Source organism: Zootoca vivipara, chromosome 6 (genome assembly GCF_963506605.1).
Source record: "Zootoca vivipara chromosome 6, rZooViv1.1, whole genome shotgun sequence".
In the NCBI taxonomy this organism is placed as follows: Eukaryota; Metazoa; Chordata; class Lepidosauria; order Squamata; family Lacertidae; genus Zootoca; species Zootoca vivipara.
In genome coordinates, this window is record NC_083281.1 from 33,975,104 (window position 1) to 33,997,387 (window position 22,284).

General features: G+C 48.9%; 1 protein-coding gene and 1 pseudogene across 1 annotated transcript in view; one reads left to right on the forward strand and one right to left on the reverse strand.

The window, feature by feature from the left end:
• Nucleotides 1-22,284, reverse strand: part of AHDC1 (AT-hook DNA binding motif containing 1) — a 202,229-nt gene that overhangs the window by 36,027 nt on the left and 143,918 nt on the right. The gene's annotated exons all lie outside the window — the stretch shown is intronic.
• LOC118088037 (5S ribosomal RNA) lies at nucleotides 10,135-10,243 on the forward strand (annotated as a pseudogene).

The following is a 22,284-nucleotide window of genomic DNA, read 5'->3' on the forward strand; positions in this document are numbered from 1 at the left end:
ATCCTAAAAGAAGCTCAACAACTCCACCCCTAAAAAAAAACCTCAACAACTTCAATCCTAAAAAAGGTCAACAACCTTGGTTGGCCCTTTGGTCGGCCCCCACTTCATTAAATCTGGTCCTCTTTGAAAAAAGTATGGACACCACCAGGCCCGGCTCTAGGTAGACCCCCGGTGGCGCAGGGCACCATGGCGCCGGCCCTCCAGAAAGGCGCCGCGAGCTGCGCCCGCCCGCTGGCCGGCCGATCCACCGGTCCGCCGCGCAGCTGCGCCTGTGGGAGCCGCGATGCGCGCTGCGCCCACCCGCCCATCGCACTGGGAAACGGGGCGGGAGGGCGCCAGAGAGATCACGCTGTGCCTGCCCACCCGCCGCTGCGCCCACCCGCCCACCGCGCTGGGAAACGGGGCGGGAGGGTGCCGGAGAGATCCGGCGCACCACAGCGGCAGGGGCGTTTAAGACGGCCCTGGACACCACTGATAGAATAGGGAGACCAGCAATAGGTGGAGCCGGAGCCAAAGACAGGCAGATCCACCCCCTGGGCTGGTTGTAAGAAAGACAGGCAGGTGGGGGTGGACTGAGAGCAGATTGAGGGCTCATCCACACTTCCCCTTGTCCTGCTGTTTTCAGGGGAAACAATTGTTTAGCCCCACATCATGATTATATACTTTGCAACTACAATAAGCCTGCAACATCCGTGGGGGTTACGTTCCGGGGATTGCACCTAAAGCCAAAATTGTGTATATTCAAAACCCATTGGATTCAATGGTGGGTGGGATTGCCCAAGTCATTTTCCCCATGACCTCAAGCCACCACCACCCCTTTAAAAAAAATGGGATTTTTGGCCACATGCGTAAAACTGAAGTTAAATGCACATAACTTGCAGCCTTACTGTACATCCACATTCCCGATATGTTAGAGGGGGGGAGGAAATATCTTGAACATGTGCACATTATACACTCACTTAAATCACAGTGTCATCATGACTGCAGGTATAAAATGGAGTTTGCTTCCGTTGCCTGATGCCCTGAACACATTTACTTTGGGGAAAGCACAATTTTGTTGTAGAGAATTATAATACACTTGAAAAGGAAACACAATAAAGGAAAAGGAAACACAATAAAGTCAGCATCTGTAATCATGCACATGCTTGGCCAGCTGACCCCTGACTATAAAATGTTTTTGGGTTTTTTTGTTTTGAATAAGAAGATACAGCACTGCAGTGACTAGTAGAATGTGTGAGTGCAGCCAGTGGAATGTGTGAGTGCCAGCACAGCAGTGATGGGCCAGGTCATTACATTGGCCCTGTTTGCTGCTGCCTCTACCTGCCACTCTCAGGTTAATCTTTTTTCTTTTCTTTTTTTTTGGAGGGAGGACTAGTCTGTGGGCCCTGGACTTCAGCCCTGAGGTCCAATGTTAGCTGCATCTCTGAGCTTGCCATCATTAAGATAGACCCAACATATTCCCATTTTACCACTGGAGAACAAAGCAGAAGACACAGCAACCCATGCTACCTCTATGACTGCTGTTTTTGGAAGCTGGCTGCGGTCTTGTGATTGGCCTAATCCACACTGGTCCACAGAGGCTACAGAACGCATCTGCCCTGCCCTTCTGCGTGACTGAGCAGGGCTCTCTGAGTTTGGCAGTAGGGTGTCCTGATCCCCCCCCCAGACAAGTCCTCTGTTTCCAGCTGTGCAGTGCCAAACCAGGAGTGCAAGCAGCTGCCATGTGCCCTTACATGCCAAGGCCACCCAGTGAGCCCTGGCTGAAGCAAGGTCTTGATCTCACACCTCAAAACCAATGCTAACTCAGATGCAAATCATGGGCCACGAACCAGACAAAATGTTAAGTGCTTCTAACCTTTGTAGATTTCACTGGGGCACTGAAGCGTAGGCTTAAATTGTGGGTCTTTACAGTGCTGAATTTTGCTTCGATTATGCCCTTAGGATTTTGGAAAGATTTTGTTGTTGTGTGTGTGGTGTTTTTTTGGACAGCTCATGTGGAAAAAAGGAAAAGGAAAGAAAATTTGAAGCCATTTCAGGTATTTTGCTGCCAGCTGAACCGGATGTTTATACGACTGGTACGCGCTGGAAAGATTCTGTCAGGAGAAGAGGAAACTAAATGGCTTTAAAGTTATTCACAGCTGCAAAAATTGGTGGCAGATTCTGTGAAGAAGTTAGCACCATCTACTGAGCCTTGGGAGTTGATGCAGGTATGGGAAATTCTTATTACAATTATTAATAGACACTGTTTATATCCCACCTAGCAGTTCTAAAGCACATCAAAGTGCAAGTAGATAAACAGGTACCGCTCCGGCGGGAAGGTAAACAGTGTTTCTGTGTGCTGCTCCGGTTCGCCAGAAGCGGCTTAGTCATGCTGGCCACATGACCCGGAACCTGTCTGCGGACAAACGCTGGCTCCCTTGGCCTATAGAGGAAGATGAGTGCCGCCGCCGCAACCCCAGAGTTGTCCGCGACTGGACCTAACAGTCAGGGGTGTTGTTGTTTGTTGTTTAGTCATTTAGTCGTGTCCGACTCTTCGTGACCCCATGGACCATAGCACGCCAGGCACTCCTGTCTTGCACTGCCTCCCGCAGTTTGGTCAAACTCATGTTCGTAGCTTCGAGAACACTGTCCAACCACCTTGTCCTCTGTCGACCCCTTCTCCTAGTGCCCTCAATCTTTCCCAACATCAGGGTCTGTTCCAAGGATTCTTCTCTTCTCATGAGGTGGCCAAAGTATTGGAGCCTCAGCTTCACGATCTGTCCTTCTAGGGAGCACTCAGGGCTGAACAGTCAGGGTTTACCTTTTTATATCCCACTTTTCCTCTCAAAATGTGTAGGGATGCTAACATAGTTCTTCTTCCTCATTTTATTTTAACAAAGATTAAGCGAGATGCAATAGGTTGAGGGATAGCAACTGGCTCTAGGTCACCCACTGAGCTTTATGGCTTTAATCACTGCACCACACTGGTTCACTGACCATGATTGCTAATAGGGTCGTCCTGCCATATTCTGCTTAACATTTAAAGACAGTCAAATAGAATTATGTTGGGTTTTAAATGAACAGGAAAAATGGTTAGCATTTCCTGAGATGTAACCAAATGGATTTTTGATGTTCTATAACCTGGTTTTTTTTGGGGGGGGGCAACATACGGGGACTTCTTGAACATTGTCAAAAAACCAGCAGAGTTTTATGAAAACCATAGGTCCTAGCCCAGGGCCTTGTTAGCCTGTCTGATAATCCAGCCCTGATCAAAACAGCCTTGATCTCTGCCAGGAAAAAATCAATCATGTGAAGGTCTGCGAAGTACCGATATATAATATATTTACTGTTCTGCAACTTTTCTGTGGACCACCTGGATGGCACTCACAGACCTTCAGTGGTTTATGGACCAGTATGAGATCTTTACATTGACTGTTACTGGAAGTGGTTCTCCAGGGTCTAAGGAAAAGAGAGTTCCCCCCCCCCCATCACCTGCTTTCCAAAATCCTTTTAGCTAATGGACGGGGGAAACCTCAGGCCCAGGGGCCCAATGCAGCCCTCCAGGCCTCTCCAACTCAAGATTCTTCCCAGGCCATCTCCCATCTCTGCAGGCTACATCCCACATCATGGCTGGAATGTGTCCTTGAACTCTGATAATGTCTTTTGCTTGCCTGCATGGAGGACAGAGTGGGCTGTGAATGTGTGTGGAAGTGATTAAATGTGGAAACGAGCACCCAGCTTCCACTAGATTCTGCTAGATTCCCAGAATTAGTTTTCTGGCTGTGTGAAAGATCACATATGGAGAAATCAGGGAAATGGAATAAAGCGCTGTTTGAATGCAGCCAAAGAGAATTTTGAACAGACCTTTGGATGATTCAGGTAAGGCAGTTCTTACGATTGTGTGCCTGTGCCTTGGCCATGGATACAGAACCCTGCCGATACTGCTGGATTCCAACTCCCATCATCCCTGACCACTTGCTGGGACTATGGAAGTTGGAAATCAGATTCCCACCTCTGGTTTAGGTTGTTTTGACTCAGCCTTTATATTAAAATTGTTGCCCTATTTCATTCTCTTTAAAAGCTTTATCAATCCTTCCTGCTGCTTTCTTCTTGCCGTCTTCCCTTCTGCCACACCCAATGAGGTTTATTGCCATTGAACTGAAGCCCTCACTCTGGATCTATGTGTGGATTTGCTGCCGCAATCACCTCTTTATTCTGGTGTACCTTCGCCCTTTTGTATCCCACCATCCCTGCCTCGCAGTTGGCATGGCCCTGCCTCACGTTTGAGCTTGTGTTCTTTGTGCCCCTGTCCATCTCCTAGCTCTCCTCCCAGCACACCTCAAATCCCACGAGCCAGCCTGCTCTGCGCACCCGGATTAGCATGGCAACATCAATCCAGACTGGCAGGGAAATGCACGCACATGGTTCCCTCCCCAGCATTGGTGGGGAGCTGCTGCTGCAGGCTGGGAGGGTGCAGAGTTACACCAAAGGGCAACGTGGAACAAGGAAACAGCACTAGAAAGACTGGTCTAGTCTCAGCTGTGTCTGCTAATGTGCCCAGAGCTGGAAGGAGACAGACAGGCAGGAAGCAGACAGACAGACAGACAAGAAAGGGAGGGAAACTCACAGAAGGATTTTCATTACAGCCTGTGGGTGCCCAACACTCCCCCTTCTCCCCCTCCCCACTTCCCTTTTAATTCAAGTGGAACGTGGAAAGACTGAAAAAACAGCTCAGACCCCAGGAGTCTTCCTTTCTACGGGATGAAGGGCAACAAGGGAAGCAGAGTATATCTGCAGGGACCCTTTTGGCTTCAGCTCACTCAGTGCCTGTTTACACCAGGGGCGGGGAAGCTTGCAGAATCCAAACAGTGCTCAAATGTGTGCTAGCCACCTAGAGCCTGATACATGCATGTCCAGAAAGAGACAAGTATTAAGAAACATCTCCACTCCAATCCCCTCAGAGTGACATGGCACTTGCATATGTGCACGCAGACACAGTGGACGCTCGGGTTGCGAACGTGATCCGTGCGGGTGGCACATTCGCAACCCGCAGTGTTCGCAAACCACTGCGCTGCACCTGCACGGGTTGAGATTCGGCGCTTCTGCACATGCGCAAAGTGTGATTTTAGCGCTTCTGCGCATGCGCCGAAACCTGGAAGTAACCCATTCGGGTACTTCCGGGTTCGGCGTGGGACGCAACCTGAAAAGACGCAACCTGAAGCGTCTGTAACCCAAGGTATGACTGTATATTGAAAGCCATACACCCATGCAAAAGCAGGCATGTGGAAGAAACACACCTGAAAAGAGTAAAGCCACATAAAAAAAGAGGCATGCAAGGTTAGGCAGGCAGGGCATGGAAAAATGGAACGGGGGGGGGGGCATGTATGGAGGAGAATGATGCACCGAGGATTCCAACTGCAAGGCCTTATCACAGAGCACACATAGAAGAACACACATGAAACGATTTGTACTCAAACTGCACACACACTTTTGCACTCACTTGCATACCCAAATGTTTTCTCTCTCTCATACATACACACGCTGACCCAGAGCACTATGTGAGCACATAAATGCACATAAGTATTCATACACAAATATTGTCCCCATACGACCATGCCCATCTACTTCTCCAGCTGCCCCGACAATTTATATGAAGGGTAGGGAATTTTTTTTCAGCTTGAGGGCTGCATTCCTACATAGGCAACATTTGGGCAGACAGAGGCTGTATGCTGGTGGCAGGGGAGACCAGAGATAAAAGTGGGTGGGCCAATGGATTTGACTCTTACCTTTGTATAGTCAGCTACACTCTCCTGCTACGCAAACGGTCAGAAGTATTTACACACTTGCACACACTCCTGTGTATCTGAAGAAGTGTGCATGCACACGAAAGCTCATACCAAAATAAAAACTTAGTTGGTCTTTAAGGTGCTACTGAAGGAATTTTTCTTTTTTGCTTCGACTCAGACCAACACGGCTACCTACCTGTAACACTCCTCCTTGCAAGCAAGCAAGAGGCATTATCACAACTCAATGATACATTTCAACCAGAGAAAAGCAGTCTCGGGAGGTGTGTGGCAAGGGGTGCCAAGGCCAAGATGCTTTCCTGCCTCCTCCCCCGCAAAGAAAAGTTTCCTACACCCTGAACTGGCTTGTTGAGAATCTGTCATCACAGTCCCATGTGGAGCTTGTGTTAGTCATTTTTTCAGCCCACAATATTTCTGGTCCTTGAGGCTGAGAATTCAAACACATGCATGCATGCATGCATGCATGCACGCACACACACACACACACACACACACACACACACACACAGTTCATAGAAAATGTGTTCCATTGGGAATTTCTCCTGGAGAAGCCTCAGTAAAATGCCTTACCCTACTGTGCTCTTCCTAGAGGATTATGCTTTAGCGGGCAGGCCTCTCTGTCTCCCACTAACAGCCCTTAATTGTGAGACTAACCTGTCGCACCACCCTGCCTCACTTGGGGAAGAGGCCACCCTATGACTTGCTATGGCATAATAACATAGCAAGAGCCCCGCTGGATCAGACCAAAGGCCCTCCTGCACCCTGGCCTCACAGTGGCCAACCAGACACGTGTACAAAGCCCAAAAGCAGGACAGGAGTGCAACGGGGCTCTCTCCTCACTTGTGAGTCCCAGCAAACCAGTACAGAAACATTCCCCATCCTGGTGCTTTTCAGGTATTTTGGAATACAACTCCCATCAGCTCTATCAAGTGTGGCCAATGGGTCAGGGATTATGGGAGTTCTAGTCCAAGAACATCAGGGAGACAATGTATTGGGGAAGGCTGTGCTGTGGCAGAGGGGCCCCAGTTTTTCTCTGAAGTGGTGAGCTGGTCTGGAGTAAAGTTAATCTTGTACAATATATCTCATACAACATAGCACATATATCATGGGAGTTGTGGTCCAACAGCATCAGAGGTGGAGGAAGCAATGTACACACAGGTCCTACTATCAAAACTCAGGGACAAAAAGGCCGGGATCCCCAATGGCACCTCTCTGGAGGCTTCACCTGGGGCAAAAAAACAGGCTACCCCCCCCCTTACAGCACTGCTATATGCTTGTTTTACAAAAGTCATATCCAAATACAATGAATTAGTACCCAAACCTCACTATACACACTGATTCAGATATACAAACAGCCAGACCTGTGTGTAATACTGGAAACAAATAAGAAGCCTCAAACAAGCCTTGCTTTTTGTGTTTTGCTTGTCCACAGCAGAAACCATGTTGAGAGGGAGGGGGAAGGGGAAGAGATGGGAGAAATAAGAGAGTATCCCCCCCCCATTCCTTGTTTGCTTTTTACCAGGTTTTGTAGGTGTTTCGTGTTTTCCCCCATCATTTGGGGGTCAAAATTCCATGGCTGGGAACACATTAGAAAATTTCTCATAGGAATCACTACCAACTGTCAACTTGTTATGCGAATGCTCGCCTAACAAAAACAATGTGATCCTGAGAATGCATTGCATTTGGATAGCGATACATGCGTGGAAGTCTGTGCTAGGGTGGCCTCTAAGTCTCCGAGAGCGCCCAGTCTTTCTCTGAAGCTGTAACAACACATCATACAATACAGCAAGTGGACCCCACCCCTGGCCCTAACTGGACGTTCTTCTACCCTGTTCATTGGCAGGTGATCAGACAAGCCAGAGACAGGCCTTTCTACTAGTTCCGCCAGCCTATACGCAGACATGTTCGGCAGCAGAACGGCCTGCTGGGAAGGGGGCAGGAGCCAAGTCCCAAGCAGAAGAGGCTGGTGACTCACTCTTCTGGCTCAGGGAATGGCCCCTGTGCATGGGACCGAGGCCAGGCCAGGCCGATCCTCTTCCTCCAAGCCTCCACACGTTTTGCTTGCTCAGAGGGAGGAGCCGGAATGACAGGGCCTGACATGCTGCCGCATATGCCCAGCCTAGGGTTGACCTAAATCCCTCCACTGGCCCTTCGCTGGGAACTGCCAGGACCCAGGTCCTCCGTTTGCCGGAAGCCTGGTTGCGCCAAGCATTCAAAGGCTTGGCCCCAGAAAGGGAGAGGTGGAAGAGGGCCACAGCAGAGGAAGGGAAGGAGGGAAGGCGCAGAGGGGGGGTGGGTGGGCTGGGCTAGCCAACAAGCTGCTTTTTCTTTCCCTGCGCTATGTTCCCTTTCACCTCCCCTGCTCAGCCGCAGGCAGCGGCCACATGTTTCACATTAGGATCTCTGGACTTCGCCATTCCTGGGGTGTTGGCCAGGGGTATTCCTCTCTTCTCCGCCTCCCCCCCACTCCACCCCAGTCACAAAACTCTAGCAGAGACCACACAGGAGATGGGAAAGATGCTTGGACAACAAGCGGAGTGGGGGCAGCAGAGAGAGAGAGGAGGGTATGCGGTGCGGGGGGGGGGGAGAGAGAGAGAGAGAGAGATAGACACGGAGGGAAAGACTTAAAAGGAGAGAAGGCGGCCATGCAGCTTGCATGAGATTGCAAAGGGAGACGGGTGGGCACAGCCAAAAGCACAGCAACAAGAGACAGCGGGAGGGTGTGTGTGTGTGTGTGTGTGTGTAAGTAAAAGAGAACAAGTGAGAAAGATTGCAGTCACCTCTCCTTGCTACCTCCTGACCCCTGGAGCCTTGGAAAGATAACAGCCCCCAAAGAGTGCTGACTTGCCTTTCAGAAATCCAATATCCTCGCCTGGTGAACTAATCGACTACCTGGGCTTGCAATAACCACCCTGCAAAAGGATTAATCCTGCCGCTGAAAATCTTTAATTAGTTTAACAGTTTCAGGCTCCATGGAGGCAGCAAATGGCAGACACAGGCACTCCAGCCTCCCTACACCCCCTGCCCCCGCCCCTTCTCCTCTCCCCCACAACTCAAGAACGGGACCTCCTGGGAGGCAGCTTCATTCCCTAGTTGAGATGGGAGGAAGAGGCAAGAATTTCCCACTAAGAAGGGCAGAGACACAGGAGAGGATGGGGAAGGGCAGGATCTTGCTTGCTCTTGTTAAAAAATAACTATGAAAGGGAGGGCTTACTCAATTGGAGCTCTGAGTGTAGTCCATGGGAGGTAGATGTGATCAAGAAATCTCAATATATTATTACCAGTAAATGGTGAGAACGGAAGGACAGTCCAAAACAGAGCTGGATTCCTCCTCCACATTATAGCCAAAGGCACCAAATATTGTATGATCACACTGTGCAAGTGCAGCATCTGGTATTGGGTAGACACTCCAGCATTGTGGATGCAAGTTTCTAGTCCTTAAGATTCTGAAACAATTCCTGGCTATCTGTCACTCAAGGTAGACTGACGGATGATGGTAGCACTAAGCATAAGAACACATATTGAGCAGGATTTCCACATAAATGTTCTTCATGCCTTCTTTCTTTTCCCAGGGTGGGGGCCCTTTCTGTGCTGGTGTGCACTGTGGGGAACCATATGTCTCTTTCGAACTAAAGGGCAACAATGCTGGAACACGAAAAAAAGGCTAGACACAGGTACTGTAACAAATCCTAGCATCCAGCAGTGCTGCGTCTTTCGGTTAGTGGGCTGTACATTACGGAACATGAACACCCAGTTCTCAGACTGAGAAAGTCCCCTTTCACTACCAAGGCAAGAAATTGTCCTGCATCCGTCACACTGCTTGGGCCTACCCCTGGCATTTAATCAAAGGGGAAAGTAACTCAGTACGGTCCCTAATGGCATAAGAAGAGCAGGGTCCCACCAGCATGCTGTTCTCACCGAGGCCAACCATATGTTCACGGGAAGCCTGCAAGCAGGACTTGAGTGCAATATAACCTCTTCCCACTTGAGAGTCCCAGCCAGGGCCAGAGTGCTTCTGACAGTGGAGAGAGAACAGACATATTGGCTAGTAACCAGAAGTAGCCTTATTTGCCTTTATGTCCCTCCTCACACGAAACCGTAGCTCAGCAGTAGAGCATTTGACTTGCATGCAGAAAGTCCCAGGTTCGATCCCCAATGACACTGCCAGGTTGAACTGAGAATATTCTCTGCCCAAAAACCTGGAGAGGCCCTGCTAGTCAGTGTTGACAACACTGAGCTAGGTGGCAACTTCTTACGTTTCCTAATTGATGACTACGTGGTCTTTGGACATTACAGCCCTTCCGGGCGGCTTTGCCCGTGTTGTGAAAGGAACTGGATCAAAACATGTTTTGTCTATGGCCATACTACCCTGAACACACCTGATCTCAGAAGCTAAGCAGTGTCAGGCCTGGTTAGTACTTGAGTGGGAGACTGCCTGGGAATACAGAGTGCCGTGGGCTTTTGCCTCCTTGGACCTGGGATAGTTCAGTCAGTACAGCATGAGACTCTTAATCTCAGGGTCACAGGTCTGAGCCCCACATTAGGAAAAGATTCCTGCATTGCAGGGGGTTGGACTAGATGACCCTCAGAGTCCCTTCCAACTTTATGATTCTACAGTTTACTGTACAGAGGGAGGTTATCTTGCTAATACAGCATGGTACAGATAATAACAGGGCTGCCTTCAGATGTCTTTTAAAAGTAGGATAGTTGCTTATTTCCTTGTTATCTGATGGGAGGGCATTCCACAGGGCAGGCACCACTACTGAGAAGGCCCTCTGTCTGGTTCACAGTGAGGGAACCGCCAGAAGGCCTTCGGCGCTGGATCTCAGTGTCTGGGCTGAACGATGGGGGTGGAGATGCTTCGTTAGGTATACAGGACCGAGGCCATTTAGGACTTTAAAGGTCAGTACCAACACTTTGAATTGTGCTCGGAAACGTACTGGGAGCCAATGTAGGTCTCTCAGGACCGGTGTTATATGGTCCCGACGGCCACTCCCAGTCACCAATCTAGCTGCCGCATTCTGGATTAATTTCAGTTTCCAGGTCACCTTCAAAGATAGTCCCACATAGAACGCATTGCAGTAGTCCAAGCACGAGATAACTAGAGCATGCACCACTCTGGCAAGACAGTCTGCGGGCAGGTAGGGTCTCAGCCTGCATACCAGATGGAGCTGGTAGACAGTTGCCCTGGATACAGAATTGACCTGTGCCTCCATGGACAGCTGTGAGTCCAAAATGACTCCCAGGCTGCACACCTGGTCCTTCAGGGGTACAGTTACCCCATTCAGTACCAGGGAGTCCCCCACACCCGCCCGCCCCCTGTCCCCCCAAAACAGTACTTCCGTCTTGTCAGGATTCAACCTCAATCTGTTAGCCGCCATCCATCCTCCAACCGCCTCCAGTCACTCACATAGGACCTCCCCAGCCTTCACTCGTTCTGAATTAAAAGAGAGGTAGACCTGGGTATCATCTGCATACCGATGAACACCCAGCCCACCCCACCCCCCGATGATCTCTCCCAGTGGCTTCATATAGATATTAAAAAACATGGGGGAAAGGACGGAACCCTGAGGCATCCCACAAGTGAGAGCCCAGGGTCTGAACACTCATTCCCCAACAACCATTTCCTGGGCAAGGCCCAGGAGAAAGGAGCAGAACCACTGTATAACAGTGCCCCCAGCTCCCAACGCCTCTACATGGTCCAGAAGGATGTTATGGTTGATGGTACCAAAGGCTGCTGAGAGATCCAGCAGAACTAGGAAACAGCTCTCACTTTTGTCCCTAGCCTGCCGGAGATCATCGATCAATGTGACCAAGGCAGTTGCAGTCCCATGGTGAGGCCTAAATCCCGACTGGAAGGGATCCAAATGGTTTTTGTGGTGAGAAGGGCCAGGTACCAGCATGGAAGGAGGAGGAGGAGGAGGAGGAGGAGGAGGAGGAGGAGGAGGAGGAGGAGGAGGAGGAGGAGGAGGAGGAAGAGTTTGGATTTGATATCCTGCTTTATCACTACCTGAAGGAGTCTCAAAGCGGCTAACATTCTCCTTTCCCTTCCTCCCCCACAACAAACACCCTGTGAGGTGAGTGGGGCTGAGAGACTTCAAAGAAGTGTGACTAGCCCAAGCAGCTGCATGTGGAGGAGCAGGGAAGTGAGCCCGGTTCACCAGATTACAAGTCTACCGCTCTTAACCACTACACCACACTGGCTCTGGAAGAATCTAGACTGGCATGAGGCTGCTCTAGAAAACAAAGCAAAGGAAACAAAGTCAAAGAGGACAGAAGTCATCAAGGGGGTCATAAGCCAGCCAGTTCTTCCCAAGCTCCAATGCTTTGGAGAATGGAATGGAAGGTCAAAGACTGAAGCTAAGGTTAAGCGATGATAAGGCAGATTTGGAAAAACAGATACTTTTGCACAGGCATCACAGCAGTAACAAGCAAATCAAGCCCAAATGCACAGAGAGGTTTTTTTGGCTGGGTCAGGAAGATCACACCAAAGCAGTAACCAATCTATTGCGGTGCTGATCCTCAGATGCAACAAGGAAGCACGGACAGGGTTGCATAGAAAACAGAAATTCTCAGGACCAGTGGAGGAGCTCAACTTCCTTCCAGTTCATCAACACCATCATGCATATCGGACCATTAAACATAGCTACCGGTATAACCAGAATTATAGAATGTTTGCGTTGTGGTGTAATGGAGAATGAGGCACAATCTCCAACAGGACATTCAGTATCCTGAAAGCCTAAAACTTTCAGGGTTTCTTTTAAAGTTTCTAGCCCTCAGGAGATGTGTGAATATGTGTGTAAGGAGAAATATCATTTCCAGCTGCTAAGCAGAAATTGATTTTATTCTCAGATCCCAAGAGTGTGATGTCCCAAGAGGAGAGTATGCCTTGATAGAGCAGAATAACCCTTCTGCTGTTTACTATTTTGGGAGGTGGGTGAGTGTTAATGGATCTCAGTAAGCACAATGTTACCAACTTTTCATAGCAGGAGAACAGACAGACAGCAGCAGATCCAGCCTTAATAAAGGGTTCTTGAAATGGTGGACCAGGGCAGTACAGGTGGCAGGGGTGGGGGTCCCCTGCTTCTTTTAGAGGGTGTTTCAAAACAAAACAACACTGATACTCTGGAGAATGATTACACCCTGGAGGCATAGGACTGAGGATAGTCAGAGCCTAAAATTCCTTCTCCAAGCATAGGAACCCAGGTAGCTGCCTTATACTCAGGGATCATTCACACATACCTTTGGGTTGCCTTGGGCTTTCTTGATCAGGGTTTTTTGTTTTGTTTTTGCCCCACCACTTTCCCCAGGAAGAGGTACTCTTTGAATGCTGAATCAGAACCAATGGCAATTCAGGTTTCCCACATGTTGTCGTTTGCTCCGATTCAGCAGAAAAGGGCAGATTTTTGTGGGGAAAGCACCGGGCCTTTAAAGTGCAGACCTGTGCCTAGAATGAGCTCTGTGTTAGGCCACTGTTCTACCCAGCTCAGAATTCTTCTCACTGATTGGCAGCAGCTCTAGGATTCCAGACAGGAGACTGAAACATGGTGGAAGTGGTTTCAAGGCGCATTTTTTACAGTTTCGATGCATTTTTGGCTGCCTGTTGTGTTCCTTAATGATTCCAGGCTCCCTTAATCCTGATGCTCTTCTTTATATATGGAATCTAGACACTAACACTGGTAAATGCAAGAGAATACATTCCATTAGGCTTTGGACCACCTGAGCGAGGCTTTCAGAAGCAATCCCCCACAGTCTCTGCCTTTCTTATTGCATTTCGATGTTCAACCCCTTCTACTGCTCTTCCTTTCATTCACTCCTTACTATTTGCCAGAATAACTCTTGTTTTGCATTTATAATTAGGAGACAAAACAGATGGCAAGTGATTCATCTTAGGTAATGGGTCCACGAGAGTCCCCCTAAGCTGCTGGGTTTCCTTTGCTGGAGCCTATAACTTTAAGTTGGTGTTTTGCGGTGTGTGCATATTTTCCTCCCACCCCCCACCCCCAAGTCAAGAACTGCTACCTGGCAAACATAAATCCAGCAGCTGTTTGGGGAGGCTCTCGAAAACAGAGACCACGGTTCTGTTTGACTGGTGACAGTGAACGATGCACAGAGACACGAAGCGTGGGAGATGCCCGTGGAGCAAAAGAGGGGGCTGTGCTTCTGCCAGGGCAGCTGCTGATAAAGTGCCATTTTTTGACACTGTTCTCAGCCCGAAAGCTTCATTCAGCATGGCCTGCTGTGGTGTATTATGGGATAATGGGGAATGTAACACAGACAAATCCGCATCAGTGTGAAAAGGTGGGTCTTTGAGATAACCTCTAAACAACAAAGCATGGAAATCTACAACAGGGGTGTGGGGTGGCCATCCATATTGAAGAACCATTTTAGAAGTCAGGAATTTGTCCCAAATAGGCAACCATACAATACAGACAGCCTCCAGGTGCATTTCGATTCCAATTAGCCATCTGATGGGTAAGGGTAAAGGGACCCCTGACCATTAGGTCCAGTCGTGAACGACTCTGGGGTTGCGGCACTCATCTCGCTTTACTGGTCGAGGGAGCCGGTGTACAGCTTCTGGGTCATGTGGCCAGCATGACTAAGCTGCTTCTGGTGAACCAGAGCAGCGCACAGAAACGCCGTTTACCTTCCCGTTGGAGCGGTACCTATTTATCTACTTGCACTTTGATGTGCTTTCGAACTGCCAGGTGGGCAGGAGCTGGGACTGAGCAACGGGAGCTCACCTCATCGCGGGGATTAGAACTGCTGACCTTCTAATCAGCAAGCCCAAGAGGCTCAGTGGTTTAGACCACAGCGCCACCCACGTCCCTTCATCCGATGGGAGCTATAGCCTAAAACATCTGGAGGGCACTAGGTTGGTGAAGGCTGGTTTAGATTGTAAGCCCTCAAGAAAAGGAAGTTTGCACACACACCCCCTCTCTTGCTGGATATGTTCTGCAAAGGTGGAACAACTATTCCACCTCCATCTCCCTGGTTCTGCCCTTTAAAATCTTAAAACTCGCCTTCATTCACATTTTCTCCTCTCCCTAATACATTCACTAATGAAGGGAAAGTCCTCTTCCCACCCGTGGGCTTAGAAGCCAGCACATTTTAATGGTTGAGGGCTTGATAGCCTTTTAACTATATTCTTTGCTGTTTAATGTTGTGAGCAGCCTAGAAAGGTTTGAATCTGGAAAGGCGGGATCTAAATGACTTTTCGAAATCAAATAAAAGTGAAAAGACCAAGTTCTCGGATTTGAGGCTCCCTGAATCACATCTGAGACGGGCTGGAAAAGAGAACTGAGTGAATCCCACAGACACCCATGAACTTAACCTCTAGGGGTTCCTGAGTGTGAGAGATTTGGACAAAGCCCGAAAGATGTGCAATAGTAAGACTGGCATGGGATGTTACCTTTTTGTGATGCACTCTCTCTCCTTCTCTCTCTCTCTCTCTCTCTCTCTCTCTCTCTCTCACACACACACACACACACACACACACACACACACCTTTTGCCACCTGGTTCACCTTCCGGGATGGTACTAAGGATTGGAAGGGAGCAGAGGGAAGGCACCGTGAAATCAGCCAACAGATGGGCTGCTGAAATAGTGCACCTTGGCCGGCTCTAACCAAAAAGCTGCAGTTCATAAAAGACCTAGCAGGGAGACAGGCTAAATTTAGCTGCTTTCCAGTGCCAGCTTTGTTTCCCCCCTCCATGCAGGAGAAGGGGGGGGGGTGTCTGTGCTTCTCTCTTCCAGCAGATCCTTGTCCCATCATGCTTTGCACTGGCTTCCTCCAGAGAGGGCCACGATGATGTCTAGGTCTGCTCTCACTGCCTCAGCTGGAGACCTGCCTTGCCTGCTTCCTATTTGTTTCCCCACCTTCAAGCTCAGTATGGCTTTCTTTCCTGGGATGGCTTTGCTTCCTCTCCTCTGCCTCTCGGCCACCAAGCACTAAGTTACTAATGGGCCTGACGTAAATGCCACTGCTTCCTCAGGCCAGGGACGCTGGCTCTGTTGCATTGTTTGCAGCTGTTGAGTCAGGCTCTCTGTAAAAGGGAGTCGCCATTTCTCTGTATCCACAAAGGCCAGCTTCCCTCACCCCAAAGACCTGCTTGCCAAGGCCTTGCAAATAAATCTTAGGCTGGAGAGAAAGAGAGAGAGAAAGAATACTTTTGTGTTGTGTGTTTTGCCCAAGAGAGGAGAGATAAAGGTGATTTGAAAAAGAGGGACATAGCTCAGAGTGTGTATTCTCATCTCAGTTTCCCCTCTCATAAATGGGGTTTTGCACTGTTTAAAAAACAAAACAAAAACAAAATGCATACACACACAAAAGCGGGCTTGAGCAGAGGCAGGATTAGGAGAAAAGAAACATGTGTACGCAATGTGAAGTGGAAAACTTCCCTCAAATAAATTTCAGCTACTTTAAGAAATGGCTGTCTTTTCTGAGCTCATGCATTCTCCAGCTTGCATTACAGTAATTGTCTTATTAACACCTTGGTCAAGGCACTCAGTGCAGGAGAGAGATCGAAAGCTCCCTTGCACCAGGTCAGACCATTTGCCCCGCTAGTCCAGCAATGTCTCTTCTGACTAGCAGCATCTCTCCAGGTAGGAATGGAGGAGAAATGTTCAGTTCTTGTTTTAAAACCAACCAACCAAAGTCACTGGCCCTCAAGAAAGATTGGAAGACAGCTTCAGACCACACATTTCCCTGAATTCTGCGATGCAGTTTTGGATCTGTTTGTAAGAATGCATTGGGGGGGGAGGGGCGTGGCGGGTGTATTTCACACACAAAAATCATGTGCAAAGGCAGTGTTTTGAGGAAATCCATTGAAAAGGACAAAAAAATGCACTTTGGGTGGAAACAATGTGTATAAAATGCATACGATTTAAACGTGAATGTTTACATCTGTAAAAGACAGAGAGGAGCAGATCTATTATTGAGTGCATATGAAATGGACAGAGAGGTTCCCCGGGATTTTCCAGGAGAGTTTTCTTCTCCTTTGGCCAGGAATTGAACCTCAGACCTTTTGCATGCAAAAGCTTGTGCCCTGGAGCAGAACTACGGTTGCTCCACAAATTTTCAGAGGGACCAGGGCCAGTTTCTTTCCAACACTGGCCAGCCAATGACAGCCCTGAACCAGGAACATTGTGCATGAAGATCTCTTAGCTCTCAGGCAAGCCATGCCGAAAGAAACAGGAGGGGTCATCCCTTCCTGCCACCCAACCACCCAAAGCATCTATGCTGCTGGTGCACTTCTCTCTCTCAGCCCACAAGGCTGAAGAACACAGAGAGTTAATTCAGGAACACAAGCTGGTTGCTGGGCGGACTTGCTGGATATGCGCCCATCCCAAGGTCTTAAGAGCTGGAGAGACACAATGCTTTCCAGCACAAAGCTGCTCAGGGACAGTGTGGATGATAAAAAGGAAGGTGGAGCCATGGAGAGAGAATGGAGATGGAAAAGGGGGCTTGAGGGATCTCTCTTGAGGGCCCTCATTGGCCAGTGACAAGGGATCAACTTTTTGAACCTCTCCATTTCTGGCACAGTCTGCTTGATGGAGAGAAGAGAGTGGGAAAGAAGCATGAGGATGGTGGGCAGAGTGCAATGAAGCAGAGGGAGCTGTGCAGACAAAGTAATCACTGGGCCTCCGTAATTTATACTGTGTCAGGTGTAGGCGCCAATAGGCTCAAGTGGCTGACAGCAACACTTCCAGGCCTCTCCTCCTCTCCAATCAACTCTCTGCTTGCCAGGAGGAACATGCTGCCTTTGTCGTTCCTTATCTGTGGGACCCAGCCCTGGCCTGGGGGAGACTTCAGCAGCTCACAAGGCCAGTTCTTAAAGAATGGCTATGCTGGGAAAACACTGGGGAATGAAGGGAGGGGTAGGTGTGGTGCATCTGCCCCCCCCCAAATCCTATTTGTGCAGCAGCCTGTCCCTTAACAGAATGTAGCAACACACAGTGCATCAGATCCAGCCCTGTGAAGCAAAAGTCGTCCAAAGGTCAGCAAGAGCAGGTCTCCCAGTTGCTTGGACAAGCAAGCAAGCCTGACCTGGGAGTGTTTACGAGGGCCAGAGAGTATTGCCTGATGTACTCTGACCTATTTGCACAAGGAGGCTTCTATGGCTGCTGTGGGCGGGCACCCTGCAATTCCTACCGTCAACCAGATTTGGAAGGTGATGTCCAAGCTGGTTGCCTTTGTGAGATTCCTTAAGGCAGCAATGGAGAACCAATGACCCTCCATTTTCTCTTGGATTTCCACTTCCATCTACCCCAGCCCACATGGCCAATGTTCAGGGATGGTGGGGGCCAAAGGCCACAGGCTCCTCAACTCTGTCTTATGGTAACCTGTTGCAAACTCAAGGGCTAACACAGGAGTCCCAAGAAGACCCACATCTCTTCTTCTGCAAACCAGGGTAGCCAATATGGTGCCCTGAATAAGTTGTTGGACTCCAATTTCCATCAGCCCCAGATATCAAAACCAATGATCAGGGACGCTGGGAGTTGGAGTCCTACAACATCTGAAGTGAGCCATGTTGACTATGCCATTTTTGCAGTGCTACAAATGTACCAAAGGGGAAAGAGGAGCGAAAAAGGCCAGGTCGTAGGATTCAGCTTCTCCCCTTCACAATGTTATAGTGGTGGTCTCATTGTCAACATGTTGGAGGCGTATCTGCTGTAGGCTATCTACTGAAGTGCTGCAGCTTGTTCAGAATCTAGTATAAAAGTCTTGCTGGATTGGACCAGGAGTCCAGCATTCTGTTTCCAAAAGTGGTCAAGCCAGATGAGAAACCTATTATGAACAGCTCCCCCCTGTCTGTTTCATCTAGACAGAGCACAATAAATGCTCAACAGTTAGCCCCATCTCTTCTCTGCTTCCCTTGCTTCTCTTGAAGAACAGTGGAATATTCTCCCTCATCCCACCCCCTCCCCAAACTGTCATGAAAGAAAGAGTTTGAGAAAGCATGTGCTAGAGGACCAGCTATCACACAAATTGGCCCATTCTAAATACAAACTCATTTGATAAGTGTGGATTATTATGCAGCCAAAATGGTACCATCCATGCTGACCTTTAAAGCCCTAAACGGCCTCAGCCCAGTATACCTGAAGGAGCGTCTCCACCCCCATCGTTCTGCCCGGACACTGAGGTCCAGCACCAAGGGCCTTCTGGCAGTTCCCTTTTTGCGAGAAGCCAAGTTGCAGGGAACCAGGCAGAGGGCCTTCTCAGTGGTGGCACCCGCCCTGTGGAACGCCCTCCCATCAGATGTCAAAGAGATAAACAACTATCTGACATTTAGAAGACATCTGAAGGCAGCCCTGTTTAGGGAAGTTTTTAATGTGTGACATTTTAATGTATTTTAATCTTTGTTGGAAGCCTCCCAGAGTGGCTGGGGAAACCCAGCCGGATGGGCGGGGTACAAATAATAATAATATATTATTATTATTATTATTATTATTATTATTATTATTATTGCCTCCAGTCTGCAAAGTGCAAAATGAATGTACACACAGTTTTTTGGGGGGGTGGGGGTTGTGGGGAGACAAAGGGGAAACTAGCTTAATAAGAACTGAGAATGAGAATGTTTAGTGGACACAAAATGCTGACTGGCTGTTATGGAGGGGCGTGTGTGGAATGGCATATGCTAGTTGGTTAGAACCCTGAACAGGAGCACTTCATGCTGCAACATTTTGATACAGATTCACATCTGTTTAGAAAAGCCACCTGTCTGAAAGGCGTCACCCCAGGTAACAGTGCAGCTCTTTCTCCTCCACCCCACCTCCCTCCCTCCCTCTCCCTCTCCCCCCCTCCCTCTCTCTCACACACACACCACTCAAATTTCTCCTTCTGCTCTGATGACTTATCAGAAAACACCCCAGAGAAGGGGGCCGGGAAATAGCAGACAGAAAGAAGAGGCAAGGACAAAGGTGGCAAGACGTGTTCCAATTTTAGAAACTGGCTGGACAAGAAATGGAGAATCCAGCAGGCAGAATGGATTTATGACCCATCACTAGCTGTTCTCCCCTTCTCCCGCCTTCCACCCATTCCTCTCCTGGGAGGTACTTTAGTTGAACGGGAACTCCTGGCTGAAGATCCTGTTTCCTGGGAGACTCAGACATTCATGCAGAAGGCTAAGAGCTGCCTACAGGGATGGAGAGGAGGCTGCCAATGGAGACATGTTGATGCACAGAAACCAGAGGGGAAGAGAAGGAAGCAGCAGGAGCGGGTGAACACCCAGGGAGAGGGTAACACATAAGCAATGATGGCAGGCAGCTGTGCACATGGCTCAAGTTCCCTGGTAGCCAAGAGCTGTCCAAGTTGTGATTCTGTGCCCTTGAAGCAAGCTTGGGAAAAGAAGGGGCAAAAGAAGGAAACCTCAAGTCTGTGTATTAGGAAAGAACCCTGGGATTTGACCCTGCATGGCAGCTGAAGCACCAGCTTCTCAAAACTCTTAGGTTGTTCCTTCCCCCCTTTTCCTTTGAGAAGGTGAGCAGCATTCTAAGCCGAATTCTCACAAAGGTGGCAAACCTATATCTGGGATGTACCATTTGGTGGAGTGGGGGGCATGGAATCCTGCCACAGATTACATCATGGGCAGGGGTAGGAGGGGAACTCCCTGTCAAAAGAAACAGATATTAGAGTCCAGGGTTCTAACTTAACCAGCTTTCTATGTGTATGGGGTTTATTTTTAGAAGGGGAAGCATTCTATCATGCAAGTCCCTCCCTGAAGTGGAAGGAGAAGAGCAACAAGTGTGAATTTTGCCTTAGTGCAGAAGGCTACTTTTCACACGGACACCCCCTCCCCCTTCTATCCTCAATCCAGGAAAGCAAAGAGGTGTTTTTAGAGCTCAAGTGCACATCCCAGCCAGGTAAAAATGGTCAAGGAGGTTGCAAAGCAAGGCTGGTGAGGGTGTCTTTACAATTCCATCACGAGAAAAGAGAACACCTAAGTCTAGCTCGGTGTGGATAGCCTTGTTTCAGATAAAGGGTTATCACTGCCACTGCTGAATGGCAACGATCAGCTCTATCACCTAACAAAACAATAAAATAAACGGAATGGGGTTTGTAATTTATTTATTCTGTTCACATGCAAAAAGGTGGCTTTTCCAAAGGTGGCGCTCTGGGGTTTTGGACTCAGAAGATTTGCATTCAGGAGCTACACTTCTCCGTGCTCCAAGGATCTCAGCTCCCCTAACCCCCTGGAGGAATCCCCTTGTTGCTGATGGTTCAGGGGAGTGTGGGGATAGACATGAGTCAGTATGCTATGAATAAATTTGAAAGGACAGGAGGAAGTTCAGCATATTCCTTGGGGTGGTGGCAGCAGCAGCAGTGATATTCCAAAGAATGACTCCTACACAGTGGGGCTTTCCTGGAAGGCTCCCATGGCTCTGCCAGGCACATACAACCTTTGGCTCCTGGTGAGCTCCCACAGTCCCAGACTGTGACACACACTTTCCCTCCTTATCTGGTTGCTGTTTATGGCACAGACCCAGAACCACCCCATCGTCCCGTTAGCACCAGTTCCTCAGTCGGGGTGTCTAGAGCTGTGGCTGGATCACCCCCTGGGAAAGAAAAGGAGGTAAGCAAGATGTAACAGAACGAGCACTGTATATTTAAAGCGCATGACTGCCCACCCCTAAGAATCCTGGCCACCCCCCTCTTCTCTCAGCCTAACATTCCTCACTGGGTTGTTGGGAGGATAAAATGATATAATCCCTAAGTATGCCGTGTTAGGTCCTGAGAGGAAAGGCAGTATGCTCAATTCCGATGACACCTCATGCAAGATCCCTGGTTGTCAGTAGTTTCCTGTATACTAAAAATGCATGGGTGAGTCCCTGTGAGATCCCATAGCAAGGACACCTCAGGGCCAAACAGCAGTCTCCCGGGAACACCTTCTGGAATATGGCACCCCTGGTAGGATTGGAATCACTGAAATATGATGATTTGGAATATTGTGTACAGTTCTGGTTCCCTCATCTCAGGAAGAATATTGTGTAGTTGGAAGGGATTCAGGAAAGGGCAACCAAAACTGATCAAGGGGAGAGATCAAGTTTAGAGAAAAGGCAAGAAAAGACATGGCAGAGCTTTATAAAATTATGCATTGCATGGGGAAAGTTTTAGAGAAAAGATTTCCCCTCTCTCAGAACACAAAACTCAAGGAAAGCCAATGAAGTTGAATGTCAGAAGATCCAGAACAGATAAAAGAAAGTACTGTACTTTTTGATGCATTGCATAGCTAAACTATGGAACTTGCTCCCACAAAAGATAGTGATGGTCATAAACTTGGATGGATTTAAAAGATTAGGCAAAGATGCTATGGTCATTTGTGGCTAGTAACCCAAATGGCCATGTTCTTCCCCCACTGTCAGAGGCATCATGCAGGTGGGGAGCATTACTGCTGCACACAGGTCCTGCTTACAGGCTTCTTGCAGGGGTCTGGTAGATCTCTGCGGGAATAGGATAGTGGACTAGATGGGCCACTGGCCTGATCCAGCAGGCTCTTCC